Source organism: Lissotriton helveticus, chromosome 9 (assembly GCF_964261635.1).
Source record: "Lissotriton helveticus chromosome 9, aLisHel1.1, whole genome shotgun sequence".
Lineage (NCBI taxonomy): Eukaryota > Metazoa > Chordata > Amphibia > Caudata > Salamandridae > Lissotriton > Lissotriton helveticus.
Genome location: NC_136070.1, coordinates 749,275,653 through 749,293,869, shown reverse-complemented (window position 1 = coordinate 749,293,869; position 18,217 = coordinate 749,275,653).

Genomic DNA, 18,217 nt, shown 5'->3' with positions numbered 1-18,217 from the left:
CTAGTGATAATACGAAACGGGTTCTACACCTAATCGAAAAAGCCTCCTGTATCCCCGGTGATTACATGCTCCTCACCATGGATGCCGAACAGGCCTTTGGCCGGGTCCACTGGCCTTACTTGGAGCAGGTTTTGCTTTGATTCGGCCTTGGGGATAAGATGGGGTCGCACATCCTCAACTGCTATCATGGCCCGTCTGCAATGGTACAAGTGAATGGTCATGCGTCTCGACCTTTACCTATTCATAGAGGCACTCGGCAGGTGTGCCCATTGTCTCCCCTGCTCTTCGCCCTATATATGGAGCCCTTAGCACAAAGAATTAGAGACCACCCCCAGATAACGGGCATAAGCTTCGGCAGCGATACTCACGTCATTAGCCTATATGCTGACAACGTGTTGGTCACCTTGACTGACCCTGCCATGGCCTTGGGTGCCCTGCTTGAGAAGCTGGACTCCTTCGGGAGGGCATCCGATTTTAAAATTAACGTCACAAAATCTATGGCCATTAATCTCTCCCTTTCTCCTTCATCATTAGCAGAACTCCGGACTCATTATCCTTTACAGTGGTCTAATGAGACCGTTCCGTACTTACTTCAGCTGGTCCCCACCTTGCAGGACATAAAAATAATCAACTATAATGCAGTACAGGCCCATATGAGAGCTGAGTTGTGGCATTGGAAACATTTCCCCATTTCATGGCTGGGACACAGAGCAGCCGATAAGATGACAATCCTTCACAGACTCCTTTACCTCTTCCAGACTCTCCCGCTGGAGCCCCCCATGGGGAGGCTCCAGCAGATGCGGTCGGAGCTGACTTAATTTATCTGGCAGGGCCGCAAACCACGCTTGAGGTGGTTAGTGAGTATTCTCCCCCAGCACTACAGAGGTTTGGGGATCCCGGATCTTTCGCTCTACTTCAAAGCAACACAACTGAGGTACTTAGTCGAGTGGAGTCGTGCCGAGTCAGAGAAGCACTGGCTCTTCCAAACCCGAGTCATTGCTGGCACCTCTTTGAGGAAGATTCCATTCCTCCAGAAGTCTCAGCGCCCCACTAAAATGTACGCTTCTCAAGTGACCCGCACGACCTTCTGGGCATGGGACCGAACGAACAGCCTTCCCGAACTTACGACTTTCCCTTCCCCACTCACTCCTCTCTTTGGCAATTCCAACTTCAGCCCTGGGTTAGGCGAGCCCTCCTTTCCCTTATGGAGGGATACCGGCTGCTCTGCTCTAGGCCCCCTGTATGATTCAAATGGTGTCATATTTTATCCCAACTTCGCAGGGATTATGGTTTCCCAGAATCAGAGCTATCCCATTATTTGCAGTTGAGACACTGGGCGATGCAGCCGGAGGTCCGCTCCTGTGCCCATAGACTTCTTAAACCTTACGAGCAATGGCTGATTACCCGCTCCTTAGACAAGAAGCTGATATCCGATTTATATAAAATGCTTTTATCCCAATACACTCATACCTTTCACTCTGATCCTGCCAGATGGGAGAGAGAACTGGGCCGAGAGCTTACCAGCAAAGAATGGGAAGGGATCTGCTATAGAGCACGACATACTGTGACCCACATATGACTTACCCAGACATTTACCAAGTAAGCGTACTACTGGTCCTATACCCCGGAGTGACTGAGCCAATTCGACAAAACACGTAGCCCCCACTGCTGGAGAGGGTGTGTGAAGGTTGGCACCCAGGTACATTTATTATGGGACTGTGAACCCTTTACTGCATACTGGAAACAGGTCCTCAATTACATTGATCAATACCTGGACACAGAGCTTCCCCGACTCCCAGAGTACATATTACTGGGGGTTCCTAACCTCATTACTTACCCCTTAAAATCCCGAAGAGGGAAGCAGATATCATTGGCGCTAGGTTCTGCCACACAAAATATCCTTATTCACTGGAAGTCCACACACATTCCCATACCTACTGGGTGGTTTTACCAGCTATGGCACATTCTGGGTATGGAAAAGATTACACTCACTGTAGCAGGCAAGGGCTCAGGTTTCAGGGACCTGTGGCAGCCTTTCTTGTCCATTCTGTCCCAAGACTTTAGGGAATTAACCTGTCCTGCTTATTTGCGTCTACTATGCCTTACATCCCCAGAGGCCCCAGCTGAGGACTTTTTGCGCTAGAGCTAGGGTTTCTTCCATACATCGGCGGCCTAGAAGCGTACGCGAGATACAGAAGAGGTTGTCTCCTTATCTTCCTTCTTTCTTCCTTTTGTTGGGGTTAGGAAGGGGAGTTTGCCTATGTTCTCTTTGTATTTCATTTTATTTTTGAACATTTATAATTTTGAATGTCATATTCTTGCTCGGAGCCTTTGAGGCACTCCAGGCTGACTGGCCCCTGTCATGCTGATTTACAATGTTTGACATTTGTTTCAATAAAAAGAGTTAAACCATAAAGACATGCATTGCCTCTCATTTATCTGATGGAAATTATGGAATCAGCAAGGAGCTATGAGTTTCCTACCACCCCCGTTCCCTTAAGTCTCTTGATGTTAATATGGGACCTCACTTGTGTGGGTGGGTCTAGCACTAGCAACAGGACAGGAATCTAAGTGAAACAGGGTCACATTACCTTTTTCCACTAAAGACCGACCATTTTGCTGCAATTTAGGTAATTGCATATTTTTACCCTAGCATAGCCGACACTTGGGCAAAACTACCAATCCTGCATCATTCTAAAAACAAGCGTTGGCATAGCCAATAGGTCTCACCTTTGGGACCTTATAAGTGTTTGGCCATGCAACAGATGATGATGCTGTACCAAGGATATTGTGCTGCATAACTAAATAGTTATAAGGCCCCAAAGGTGAGACCTATTGGCTATGCCAATGCTTGTTTCCTGTTGATTTCACTGATATTACCACACGCATTATCTTGCCGCGAACACAAAAGCATGTTGCAGGTCTAGGAATGAGACCGAGCAATTGCCTAAATATACGAAGGTTCATAATGGAAATATTAGTTTGAAGGTGCGGCCTACTTGAAGTGACGGATTGTCGTACTACTGTGTCAGCCACCGTGAATTAAAACCCCCCTGTTGGTAAAATAAACGCAGTCCTAATTGTTAAGAAAAGTGACCCGTATAGTCGGACTTCATCTCTATGAGCAATGCATAGGGGTTTGGATTTAATCCTCTGCTCAGCAGGTGAGCACAGTTATGAAAAATAGAAATGAGAGCGAGCAATGGCCTGAGAAACAAAGGTTCATATTCGAAGTGTGAGTCTAAAGGTGCAGCCTACTGGAGGAGGCAAAGTGCCCTGCTTCTGTATCGGCCACCGTAAATTAAAAACACCCTTGTAGGTAGAAATGGAAATCTACACTGTCCTTTATTGTTTAAGAAAAACGACCCGTGTAGTCGGACCTTGTTTGTATATGCATGAAGTAAGGCGCAGTGGAGTAGGGTGCAATGTGAGCCCGATGTGAATGGCCTAGCAGAGGATACAAAGAGCCTGGTCAGAGAATTAAGTACTTCTCTTTGTTGGTCAAATCATGGGATATGGGCAAAAATAAAAAGGCAAGCGCTGAACATAACAACATAGCCGGTAAGCATACATTAAGTATAGGTGTAATGAGTCTTATACAGGGAAAATAAAAACAACAAAAGAGAAAAACACACATGGCTAAGTCCGAGCGAGGGCAGTCAGAATCAATGAATAAAGATTGCATGCGGGCGCTCAGCTTGTGAAAGGGAGGGCCGGTAAGCAAATCATGAGTAAAAGCATTGTGAATCACATATACGGAAGACAAAATTGAACGGCAAGGATTTGAAAAGCGGGCGTTTTAAGTGTGTGAACATGGGGGCCGGTGGAGAATCCGTAATTTAAGGCAATGCTGTGCTCGAAATCTATGCGTGTGGCAGTGGTGGCATTTAGGCGAGCAATCCTCGGGCTGGTAATATGCCGCATGGGGAGATGCAGATCACAGCTCTGTATGAGACAGGGTATAAGCAGGACGTATCTGGTGAGCAAGTGAAGGCAGCCTGTCAGCTCTATCGAGTCGTGTGGAGTGACAGGTGGTCGCGAGTGGTGACACGATGCTGATTAAGACAAGCCTGGGAGTTGTGCACACGCGCCCGACGAACAAAGTGCTTTGAAGCACTTCCAAAAGCGGCTTAACTAAATGTCTCGTTGACAGCGCATGCGCGCTGGATCCGCGAGACCTAACTAGACATAGGAGAGTGCAGTGTGGCAGGATCTGCATGTCTCTTCCTCTGTAATATTACTGAAAAGCCTTTTCAAACCTCAAACATTGGCTAAAAACACAGATTTCTGCATTGGAAAGATCTGGAATTAGCAGAGAGACACAGTTTCTATCACCTAGCATTTCCTCAAGTCTCCCAATGAAAATTATTTATCACTTGTAGTGGGGGCTAGCCCCCGTGACAGGAAGGGCACTAAAACGCAACATGGACACATCTCCTTTTTCCACTGAAATCCGTCCCTTTCCTGCAATTTGGGTGGCTGTGGAGTTTGGGCCCTAGCTCAGCCAGCATGTAACTACCAAACCTACAAATTTCTAAAAACTAGGCTTCGGGGAGAGTCCGGGATGGTGTGCATTGTTTGGCTCTTACCAGGTAAATTTACCTAAATGCCCTTGCAAATCTCACATGTTGGCCAAAAACATATATTTTCTCCACATTTCTGTGACAAAAATGTCTGTTTTTTGTGAGGAGCCACAAATATCCTACCACCCAGTGTGCCCCTAAGTCTCCCAATGAAAATTGTACCTCAATTGTGTGGATAGGCCTAACCCCAGTGATAGGAAAGAGCCCAAATACATCAAGGATACATCATCTGTCTCTCAGAAAACTGACCCTTTTATGCAATTTGGTTAGGTGTGGATTTGGGCCCTATTTCAGCCAGCACCCAAGAAAACCTACCAAACCTGCACATTTCTGAAATCTGGGAGACTGCAGAGTGGCATGACGTGTGTGACTCCCACCAGGTAAATTACCCAGAAGCCCTTGCAAACCTGAAACATTGGCTAAAAACACACATTTCCTCACACAGCTGTAACTGGAAATATTGGGATCTGCTGAGATAACAATGATACCTCACTTGTGTGGGTAGGCCTAGCATCCACAACCGAAAATGCCCCAAAATCCGACATGGGCACGTCACCTCTTTTCACTGGAAGCCAACCTTTTTGTTGCAATTCGAGTAGCTGTAGAGTTTGGGTCCTTGCTCACCCGGCACCTAGGGAAACCTACCAAGCCTGCACATTTATGAAAACTAGAAATCTAGGAGCGTGCAGGGAGGCAAGACGTGTATGGCTCTCACCAGCCAATTTTAAACAAAAGCCAATGCAAACCCTAAACTTTTGCTATAAACACATGTTTTCTGTGAAGGAAAGTTCTGGAATCTTCAGGGATATACACATTTGCTAACACCCAGTGTTTCCTAAGTCTCCTAATAAAACAGTACCTCACGTCTGTGGGTGGACTTAGCCCCTGCTACAGTAAAAGGCCCAAAAGCAACATAGACACATCACCTTTCCACTGAAAACCAACCATTTTTTGCAATTTGGGTAGCTGTGGATTTTGGGCCCTAGCTCAGCTGATACTTACAGAATACTTGCCCTAGGCAAGAGATAAAGACTACGGGGCTCCCCGCAGGTCATCATCCATGTGGTGGATTCTCTGTATTTGATCTGACAGGGACAATGAGTAAGGTACAACAGGTGAATGGGAGAACGTGGTGTCTGAATAAATGTATTAACTGTAATACCACCAACATTATATACCGACTGACATGCTCTTGCAGGCTTCACTATATTGGTTTGACAACCCGAAAGATCAAGATCAGGATTCAGAAACACCTTAGCACCATCAAAGCCAGTAAATTGACTACCCGCTTGGTGGGGCATTATCGAGAACAGAAACATCACCATAGAGACATCAAATGGGTCATCTTGGAAAAAGTATGGGAAGACGCACTGAGCATTGAGAACAGACTGATTACTAAGGAGGCAGGTTGGATTTATCAGGAACGGGCCGACTAACAGGGTCTGAATGACATCATTGAGTGGAATAAGGTTGTAGCACACACATAAATATAGGAACTGAGTGAAAAGCACCTTGCGCACATCTGTGTACACCACTCTGATGGCGGGGTCAATCTTGTGACGATTATTTGTCAAGCTGATGTGTGTGTGGCTGCAATTATTATCCACCATAGAGGCACCAGTATTAGATGAAGTAATTGAACATGGTGGTTACAGCGCATGTAATATGTCTCATGAATTGTGGTATAAATATCACATATAGGAATGAACATCTTAGTTGTAAAACCAGTTGGGGGTTGTATTAAGCATTATAAAAATGTGTACTAAGACACTTGGTTTGAAATTATTTGTCTAAAATATTTGTCTAAAATATTTGTCAAAATACTTGCCTAATTCTCAAACCCCCGCCCTTTCTTGTTTTTGTATTAATGCAAATCATTGGCATTTTCAAATTTGTTTTTAAATTTGTTGCATTCTCTAGTGTCTGTTATACCAATGGTGCCATTCAAATATGTAGAGTGAAAAGAAAACACCACTCTAAGATGGCGCCTAAAACAACGATCATGTGATCGAAACTCGTCGGAATTGGGTGGGCGTGTTCTGACGCGCGTTGGAACACTTAAGTATGCCACCGAATAGAAGGCGATTGAGCGGGGAGTGAGTTAACCGAACGCTGCAGAAGAGGTCCGGTAAACGGGAGTCTGAAGAAATGAATGGCCGTCTTACTTTAGTTCCTTAAGCTGCGGGTATTATCTGGAAGAAGTAACCTATACTCTTTTGGAAGAGTTAGGGGTATGACAAAGAAAGTCAGTGTGGATGTGAACCAACAGATATTCCCCTGGAAACGGCTGTGAAGAGATTGGGTGAACTGTGGGTTATCGCTGATAAAGAGTCAAGCCACACCATCTGGTTTTTATGCAAAGTGAATGTACATGTTGTAGAAAACTCGATTGACTTGAAATGGCCATAGAGGCGAGAGTTGTGGCGGAAAGGGCATGTAAATGTGTATTCTATTCGTAGGTTGATGCAGAGCAATTGAAATAAGGATACTGGGATACGTGGATGCCTACACGACATCCCCAATAGAGGGCTGTAGGTATGCCACAAGGGGGCAACCACCTGGTAAATATCTGTGTCATTCCTATCCAATGAGCAGTAACAATAGGAAACTCTTTGCGGTATATAGAGCAACCCTGATGTGTGTTACTCAGTGTTTTTTGTGTATGTGTTGTCTGTGTCTATGTTCCACAGGTATCAGGCTGTGAATTCACAGTGTGGCGAGGACTGACCTCAAGCCCTGAAGAAGTTGCCGATAAGTATTGATAGGCAATGAAACATGTTGGCTTCATATATGAAAATGACGAAGCACGACAGTAGGTCTTGTTTTTAATGTGAGCAAACACACAGCAGTAAATAAAGTTGGTATTCATGCCAGTGAATGTTTAGCTCGTTTTTAGTGGGTAAGAGCTAGAAAATTTGTTTTGACTGCTCTTACTCGGGGTCAGGTTTTTCACAAATTTATGTTGCAATTTAGATGGGCACATTTTTTCACATTGGTTCACATTTATTTTAGTTGGGAGGCTACAGATGATGATAAGTGGAGCACACTGATGAGTACCTATCAGTAGTTGCCTGGTGGTTGTTTCTGTGATGTGCCTCCTTACTCTCCACACACTTTTTTGGTGGTTAGTAGGTAGAAACTGTGGATAGTGAAAAATATACATTGGATATTCTCAGGAAGAAATAGATACAGACAGATGTGTTTATTAAAGAAAGGGGATAGGAACACCCTTCTAGTACAGCAAAGTGTAGGCAGTACTTCAAGTATTCTCACCAATAAGGGTTACGGGGTATGTTCATGATGTTTTATCCCAAAATAAAGAGCAGGTTTCTTGTTGTGGAATAAACTTACAGAATCCTACCAAACCTGCACATTTCTAAGAGATATACAACCTGGAGAGGACGGGGTGGCTTGACATGCATAACATCACCAGGTAATTTTACCCAAAAGCCCTTGCATTTTCCTCACATTTCTGTGACAGAAAGTTCTGGAATCCAGAGGGAGACAAGCATTTCCTACCATCCTGTGTTTCCAAGAACCCTGATAAAAATGGCAACTCACTTGTGTGGGTGGGCGTAGGTCGGTATGCTCAGACGTGAGTCCCGTGCTCTCTATGGCACTGGAATGAAGCTATCCTGGCTGAAGATGGCGGAAACCCCGAAACCGGTCCTAGGATGCTTGTTTCCAGGCCAGAGAGGACCTGGCCTGGCAGTTCTGGCTGGAATGTTCCCATTGGGTGCAGGGTCAAGACTGATTTGCATATGGCTAGGTCCAAACTGGAATGGCATGGTGTGCGAAAAAACGATGGATTTAGGCCAAGATCTCTGTACTGGGGTGAATGTATGACATTGTTCTGCATTCTGTCCATCAATAGTTCTTTTTGCATTTGTCACCCCAAGTGGGACGGGTATGCTCAGACGGGAGTCGCTTGCTCTCTATACCACTGGAATAAAGCTATCCTGGCTGAAGAGGGGTGAAACCCAGAAACTGGTCCTGGGATGCTTGTTTCCAGTCCAGAGAGGACCTGGCCTGGCAGTTCAGGCTGGACTGTTCTCATTAGGCGCAGGGTCAAGACGGATTTGGATATGGCTGGGTCCAAACTGGAATGGCATGGTGAGCAAAAAAACGATGGATTTAGGCCCAGATCTCTGTACTGGGGTGAATGTATGACATTGTTCTACATTCTGTCCATCAATAGTTCTTTTTGGATTTTGTCCCCCCGATTGGGACGGTTATGCTCAGACGTGAGTCTGTGCTCTCTATGCCACTGGAATCGAGCTATCCTGGCTGAAGAGGGGTGAAACCCTGAAACTGGTCCTAGGATGCTTGTTTCCAGTCCAGCGAGGACCTGGCCTGGCAGTTCAGGCTGGATTGTTCCCATTGGGCGCAGGGTTAAGACTGATTTGCATATGGCTGGGTCCAAACTGGAATGGCGAGCAAAAAACAATGGATTTTGGCCCAGATCTCTGTAATGGGGGGATTGTAAGACATTGTTCTGCATTCCGTCCATCAATAGTTCTTTTTGCACCACAAGAAAGGGCTGAAACTCAACTTGGACATGGCACCTTTTTTAATTGAAAACTGACACTTTTTTTTGCAATTTGTTTTGCTGTGGAATTTGGCCCTAGTTCTGCCAGAATCCAGGGAACCCTACATGCAGATGTCTGAAACTAAACACCCAGGACAAGTCTCCTTTCTGCACTGAAATCAAACCCTTTTTTTAAATTCGGATAGCTTTGGATCTTGGCCTTAGCTCTGCCAGCCCATAGGGAAACTTAAAAGCAGTAATTGACATGACTCAAAGGAAATTCGACTTCATATTTATCAGAATAAAGCAGATATTTATATTAATTTAGACACAAAAGGAATACAATCAGATGAATATAACTGAAGTCATGGATTTTAGAAGCAAAAAAAAATCAGTGCATTTTGCTACAGCAAAATGTTATCATTGTGGTCAATGGAGAAAAGCACTAGTGAAAATCGGTCACTTGTAGGTCGAGTTAAGTGGAGCCCACGGGAGGTTAAGGTGATAGAGGATGTACAATGAGTTCATAGGTAAGTGTGTAACTATTAATTTGAAAAATAATATCTTCCTGTTTAAGGAAGATTTGGACCTTCAACTATAAGGGACTAGCATGGGAACCGCCTGTGCACCTAGCCTTGCCCGCCTTCATGTGGGAGCGTTTGAAAGCAAGCATATCTACAATTAACTAGCTCAAATTTTGTTTTAAATGTCAAGTATTGGCATTGCTTCATTGATGGCATATTTTTATCTGGGAGGGCTCGGAAGAACAGCTAGAAGAGTTTAAAGCATGGCTGAACCTAGGGAATCATAGGTTGATTTTTTGGATATTTCTATTAAAGAAGTGTCTGCTCACCTTGAGGTTGAGTTGTTGTCTAACCCCACTGATAAATTACCTTGTTTCACTACTCTAGCTATCATTCCAAAAGCCAAAAGGACAATACTCCTATTGAACTGTTTCTACGACAGAGGAGAAACTGTACATTGGTTGATGATTTTTACAGAGACTCAGAACATTTTAAGGGACTGTTAAAGAAAAGGGGTTATTCAGAGAAAATGATTAGTCAATTATTCAAGAGTGCTTGATTTTTTGACAGGGTTCGGATGGACCATAAGGAGAAGAAAGATGAAAGCAAAATTGGATTGTCTTTGCAAGCCACTCCTGAGGATCAAGCAATAGGATCAAACATGTGATCAATCAAAATTGGAACATTCTTAATATTGAATACCCCATTTTGCCTTTCAGCAGAATAGAAATCTTAGGAACACATTGACGCATACCTATAGAGAGGATAAACCCCATATGTAGGTAACCCTGGATAAGGAAAGGATGGTTGGCAACTATAGGTTTGAAGGCTGTAGTATCTGTGACTAGTGTATCAAAGCCAAGAGTGTGGAATGTCAGGGTGAAACATTTACGAATTTCTTTAACAGCTACAGCAGCAAAAATGTTTTTTTACCCCCTTATTTGCCCATGCAAACAAGGGTATATAGGAGAAACTTGTAGTGAACTACAGATAAGGCTGAATGAGCATATTACAGTCATTAGGACCAGAATGAGTAAGGCACCCCTGGTGGATCACTTTGTATAGAAAGGTCATGGGAACATTGATTTCTGTTGGTTTATCCTGAAGTAAATATTAGGTAGGTAGAGAAGTGGCAACATTGATGCCAAAATGAACCTTAGAGAGCAGTGGTTCATGTTCAAGTTTAATACCATCAGACTGGGGTAAATAGTAGGAAATATTGGGAACATCTTATTGGGTGAACAACTGCAAATAAATGGAGGAGTAATACCACTGGGGGAGTTTATGGGAGTGACCGAATGTAATTACCTGAAAATAAGGATTGGAGTTTACTGATAAGGATAGGAAGCTATTCAAGGTTCAAAGACACTTTATTCGGAAAACGTCGTAGCCATAAAAGCACAAAGACACAACAACAAACAAGTTAAAAATGCAAATTATAGAGTCATAATAAAACCATAGCAGCATACAGTATAAAATAATGTTTAGGTTCATAACAATTCATTAATTTGTGATATAAAGGCTCAGGGATTAGACATCATGTGACGTGCTCAAACTACAATTCTCAAAAAAGTGCCTATGCGAAAGACCAACTCTTCATCATCCAGGGTAAGTAATCTCAAGTAAGCGTTTTCCAAGCTGATGGGGATATGCTTTTTAAAATACTGAGTTAAGAGCTACTTCCGTCCATTTGAATATTTTTATTTGGCATATTTAACCATAAAAATTTGCCCTTTACAAACATTTAAAACATGCTTTAACCTAAAAGTTTTCCCATAAAAAAGTATACTACACAATGAAGGCCTACTAAGATATGTCATAAAAGGCTCCTATATGAGGGCTCTTAAATCCTAACCAAAGCAGCAAGAGTTTGCGTTATACCTTAGCTATACATTTGTACAAAATCTTGCATAGTCTCCTGATCATAGGTAAGTTGAATTTTCACCATATGTTCTTTTCAACTTATGCCATTTCATTCATTGATTCCTGTATAGCAATTAAAAATCTTCCTATTGCACATGCCACGTCTAAAAATCTCATATTTGTCATTAAGCTAAGTGCTTGGTCTCAACTAAAACTTTTATAAACAATAAAAATAGGTTTTAAAAATGTTTTCCGTTCTTTTAAAAGCACAAACAATCCAGCAAAATATGTTTGCTACTGCATTTTACTTGTAGGCCACAAGAGCACAATCTTTGGTCGTTTGACATAAGTGATTTTATCTTCCCATTAATGTTACTTGGGTTCAGACCGAATCTAAATTTCAATATTGCATTTCTAAGCTTTGGATTAGGCATAGTTTCTATATAGGAGAAAATATCGTCATTGACCCATCCATTTATCAGAAACCGGACTGAAGATTTACTCTTCAAGTAGCATAGGTCTTCTTCTCGTGACTTCGCATCAACTATGGCCCGTAACTCCCGCTTAGAGATCTGCTGCATCGATTTAAAGTGGTCTTGATCTATAGTACGTTTAACACATAACTTATCTAGTTTATTCCTTGCTTGAACCGCCTAGGTAAAGTCACTGGTCTCTATTTCTTTCTTGCAAAGATATGCTATTTTGTGGGAGCCTTTTCCCTTTAGTCTATTATAAAAATTAAATGTCGCTTGCATGCCCCAATAATTCCAGGCTGTGAGATAACATTCTACTCGCACAGCCTGTAACATAGTTGAAGATGGGAGGGGAAGAAGTTGCTTCACACATTTTCCCTCTTCTTGATTCCTATCTGATTTACCCCCATGAATAAAACCTCAACACCATATAAAAACTGTGGTTGGACCGATGCAGTAAAAGCTGAGAGAATTGGTTGCAGCGAAGGTCCTCCATACTTCTGTTTAAATTGTTTGAGGCCCCAGACCGTGGAATGGGGCCTCGCTTTTAAGGACTGTATGTGGTCTTTCCAATTTAATCCACTATCAAACCACTTGCCCAAATATTTATATTTATCTACTATTCCAATTTTGACCTCCCCGAGTCTCCAGTAGAAGGAACTTTTTCTTTTACCAAATACCATTATTTTGGTCTTTTCCAGATTAACGTGAGGCTTTTCTTGTTGTAGTATTCTAAAAAGGTATCCAATTTCTTTTGTAAGCCTAACTCAGTCATGTCTGTTATCACTAAATCATCCGCGTATAGCAGACATGAAATATAGGTTCCCCCCATTTTAGGGCTTAAACCTCCCGCTTTACTCAATGTGGTTGGTAGGTCAGATAAAAACAGGGAAAATAACAAAGGGGCTAAAACACAGCCCTGTCTCAGGCCGTTCATTATCTGAATCTTCTTAGATAATGTCCCAAGATCATCCAGGATTACTGTAGCCCAATTCTTAGAGTGCATATCCTGGATTAATGAAAGAACTGCTTTGTTGATTCCGAGCTTTATCAACATACTCCAGAATATTTTACGATCTACCAAATCAAATGCCGCTCGTAAATCAACAAAACAGCAGAACAAGCTCCCACGCACTTCTATTGCCTTTCTTGCCAATGCCCATAAACTAAGGCAGTGGTAAACAGTCGAGTGCTCTTCTTTAAATCACCCTTGTTCTATTTTTAAATCACCCTTGTTCTATGGGTATCAGGTCATGCTGTTCTGCCCAGGCTTTCGCTGCCCCTAGCAATATTTTGGAGAAGACCTTCTCCCCCACATCCAGTAAACTTATGAGGCAATAGTTCTGGGGCAACATAGCATCATCCTTTTTATATATTGGTATCATAATTGCTCCCTTCCAGCTTTCCGGGAAAGACCCAGTGCGACAATTTGGTGGAAAGTTGTTTTTAAGAAGCTGGCCCACCAATCTGTGTTATTTCTTAAAATAATAGCCGGAAGATTGTCTGGCCCTGCAGCTTTAGTGAACTTTAAAGATTGAATTGTTTTTTTTATATTTTGAAAGGAATAGTGCTGCTTAAGTTGTTCTAGCTCCTCAGATTTTACTTTCAGGGTGTTCCTCAAATCTTTATCCACATATAGGTTGCTCAGATGAGTTACCCAATCATCTTCACCTTCCAAGCATCGCATTTCCCCTTGCACCTTGCCCTCTTTTACCAATTTCCAAAACTACCTTATATTATTTGTATTTATCACTTCTAACATTGTTTGCCAATTTTTGGATTTATATTCTAGTTTCCTTTCTCTCATTTTATTTTTATATTCCAATTTCGCCACTCGAAGGCTCTCCATTATCTCCCTGTCTGTTTTTTTCTTTAACTGCATTTTCCATTTCCTTACCCTAAGTTTCAAGTTTCTACACTTGTTATTAAATCAGTTTTTTATACACCCCAATTGAAACAAATAAGTGAGTTCACCCGAGGGAGACAAGATCAGGATTTAGTATCTAACTACAATGCAGGAAGCCTTCAGGAGAACACTGTTTCGGTAGACAAACTGGTTCTAAACACTCCGTTGGGAAATGAGACCGAATACTTAAACCTAAAAGTTGGAATAAAAGATGACAAAAACCAAATCACAGTCGACAATAAGAATGAACATCCTAGGATGCAGCCTGATTATTTTAACCTGTTACCGAAACAGCAATTACTGTTAACACCAGAATATGACTCAAAAGGGCCACACGACATATTGAATAGGGGGAACATTTTGAAATTAACAGCTAATATTCCAGCCTTAAAACATCTGACCTCGTCGAACTTATTGGTAGTAGAATTTATAGCAAAGAGAAGTAAAAGAAATAAGGAACAAACGCTGACATCGACGCCGAAGACGACGTCCAGTACTTGATGAACGCTAAGTCGCAATTTGAAGCTTGGCGAATAGAACTGTCAAGACCAACGATACCACGTTATGCTGGCCCGTTAACCATTAACTCCAACTACAACAAGAGCTACGGCCAAAGCCAAAGAGAAATCAAGCCGAATAAAGATACAGTTCTTAAAGGAGCAAAAGGCAGCAATCTCCCGATTACACTGAATAGAGACATACAGAACGATTGGGGAACAGGAAAGGATGTGGTCCAGGACAACTGGCAATGGCTGCCAGGAGCGCTAGATTCAAACTCAGGTCATTGACCATTGGATAAGACATCAGCCGTACAAGACACAAGAAGTATACAAATGCTATCATGGAATATAGCAGGGACAAAAAATGGTTAGAAAATGGGTGTCAACCAACTAATTGGGACAAATAGGACATAGTAGCACTGCAGGAGACTTGGGCACTGGAAGATCTCCCTCTGGCAAATTATATACATTATACAGCCCCAGCAAATAAAACCAAAATTCACGGACGGCTGAAGGGGGGACTGGCAGTCTACATTTCTACAGAACTAAAAATCAATTCCGAACAGTTGGTTTCAGCAGGACCTAATATCCAAATGATCAAACTAACGTCTGGGTCAGTGAATAGAACAAAAACCGTCCTGCTGATCAATACATATGCACATCCCCTATTAAGGAAAAAATCAGCCCACAATGCTCAGTTGATCGCAACTATTTCAGATATAAAGAGTACCTATCCCCTATGGGATTTAATACTTACAGGGGACTTTAATTCCAACTTAATTTACACCCCGGATGAAGACGATATGCTAGTATCTGACAATATATACTGGAATGTCCCACAGCAATATCAGCCATTGAGGCCTACCTATAGTGGACCACTTAGGTCAAGGACTTGTAAATGCTCTAGAGTTTCTAGGGTTGGGAGTACTAAATGGCAGAACAATAGACGACTTCCCACCGAATCACACATTTCATGGTGGAAACACTAGATCAAGACTGGATCATACAGCAATTTCAGTAGCATTGATGCCATTCCTTTCCCATTTTTCAATAGAGTATACAACCAGGAGTGACCACTCGTATCAGCATATACACTTCAGGCTAAATATCGCCAAGCATCAGGCATACACAATAATTGAAGGAAACATACACACAGTTGACCTAAAACGTTTAAAATGGTCAAATGATACAATTGATACATTACAGTCCAAGATAAAAACAAAGATAATGGCTAGTAAAGTGGAGGTCCAGAATAAAATTGAATCATGGGTAAAATTTACGGCGGACCTTACATCATTAATGCCACTGGACAACCACAGACAAAAATCCATGGTCAAATAAAAGCACTGAATAACAACATAACGGCTGGGCTGTGAGCTCTGAAATGCAAATTCAAAAAAGCTATTAGGGGGAAGGAGCTTCGCGCGCAACCAAGATGGTCGCGTGAGCACAGGGCTCCCGAACCCTCGCCACCTCCACCGACTATCCTGACTTCTATCCTGATTTGGACGACGGGTTGTTACTGGCACAGCCCCGCTGATCAATTATCCGTTTACAGACTTTGCTTTGGACATTGGGAGCCGAAGATACGGATCTCTGACTTTTTCAGGCCTGCTCCATGGCACTGCCCCGGGCTCTGTTTTTCTGCCATCCGGACGGCAATTGAACAACAACGGACCGCCCGAGTCATCTCGGCTCGGTCGTCTACTTATGGTTTCGTTTCTCACCCAGGGGCCTCATTGACTCTGCCTGAGTGGCTTGTTCCGACTGCCTCCCACCCTATTACTTCTCGGAACAGTGGCTCTGGTTCATTTGGTTCACTGCCTGGTGGAAGGCCCGTATTTCATCCTTCTCACTAATGCGGGTGACTAGGTTGTAGCCATTTTTACCCGATATCGGGCTTCCCTCCAGGGCTCCAGATCTAAAATGGCCACCAAGCCTGAAGGTGAAAAACGCAAGACCAAGCCGGGTGTCCGGGGGAATTCCGTGCAATTGAATGTCATGGATAGATATACCCTCACTAAGGGCTCTCCTGGAGGACCGACTAAATCCCCGACTATTGCTGCAGAAGAATCCTCGATTGGTGAGGACCTGTCGCTACGGGACGTCATGGGCGCCATCACTGCGATGAAGGCCACATTGGGACAACAATATGAGGCCCTGTCCCACAAACTGGACACTATCGCTATTGATGTTAACTTGATCAGGGCTGACCTTGCAAAGACCAATGAAAGGGTTAAGTCCCTCGATCTTAAGACATCTAGCCTCACGACCGACGTCTCCGACCTACAGGCTGAGGTCGGTAACCTACGGACCGCCCAGGCCTACTTCTCTCAACGCCTGGAAGATTTCGAGAGCCGGGCCCGGCGGAATAACGTCTGCCTGATTGGTGTCCCGGAAACATTGGGAGCCTCTCCGGTGGACTTACTGGTGGAAGATGTTGTATTGAACCATCTAGCACCCAAGGGCCTTAGTAAGTTCTTTGCTGTGGAACGTGCGCATAGGATCCCTGGAGGCACGCCTAAGCCGGGTGCTGCTCCGCGTCCCATCATCACTCGGATTTTTAATTTTCGGGACAGAGATGCGATCCTGCAAGCGTCACGCCAGTCGGGTCCGACTGCCTTCGAGAATACTACAGTCAGTTTCTACCCGGACTTTACCCAGCAGGTCCAGAGGCAGCGACTTGGTTTCCAAGGAGTGAAGAAGAGGCTGAGAGACAGAGATATGAAATATGCTATGCTTTCCCGGCCCGTCTACGTGTGGTGTATAAAGAGCGGACATTTTTCTTTGACCATCCTGGGGCCGCAAGTGACTGGCTGGACCCGCTGCCCACGGGGCAGGAACATTCTGAGAACTTTGGACATTCCGGAGGTGCGGAAGGCGGCCCGGTGGAACAAGAATAGAGATCGGGATCGGCCCCCTTTCCATTGAATTGACTTTCAGCTGTGGTTTGATGCCATGATATTATTGCTTGCAAACGTTTCTTTATTTTGGGGGTGGGCGGGGAGTGGGTGACCCTTCCTCCTCTAGGGTTCTTTTCGTAGATTAGTTGGGTACTGGGGTGACAGGCACACTGCAAGTTGGGGTGGCTTTTTAGTCTCACACAGGGGTGCGGGGAGGGGGGTGAGATGTATGGTTTTTTTTGGGGAAAGGGGGGTTGGAGTTTAGGTTTCATGTTTATTCACAAGGCACAGTAATGTTGAGCTTCTATTGTACAGCGTTGCGCTGGGAGTGGGATGTGGGCGGGGCTGCATACTGGGATGGGGGTAGGGGACTTCGACTGTTGTGTTGGAACGTCAACGGGTTGGGGATAGGATTAAACGGGGAGTGGTGTTGCAACTGTTGAGACGTTTATCCCCTGATGTTGTTCTGCTCCAGGAGACGCACTTGCTCGGTAATACGTGCCATGCGTTGAATAGGCGTGGCTATCGTCTCCTGGCACACTCAGGTTTCACTTCTGGATCCAGGGGGGCGGGCATTTTGGTCCGGAACTCCCTCCCTCTTGTTATTGATGAGACCATCCTTGACAATAGGGGACGATATGCCGCCATTGTTGGGCATTGGGAGGGGAAAGTGATAACCCTGCTCTCTGTCTACATACCACCTGGCCTCCAGACTACTACCTATGCTGACCTAGGAAGGGTTATCCTGGGGTTCCCGGAGGGTCTGTTGGTGGTGGGCGGGGATTTTAACTCCGTAGTTTCGGGGCTGTGTGATCGCTATCCTCCCCGGGAACTTACAAAGGCTCAATCATGGTTAAGCGACTTCCTTGAGACTTTGGGGCTCACCGATTGTTGGCGCTTGCTTCACCCCGGGACTTCGCAGTACACCTTTCATTCT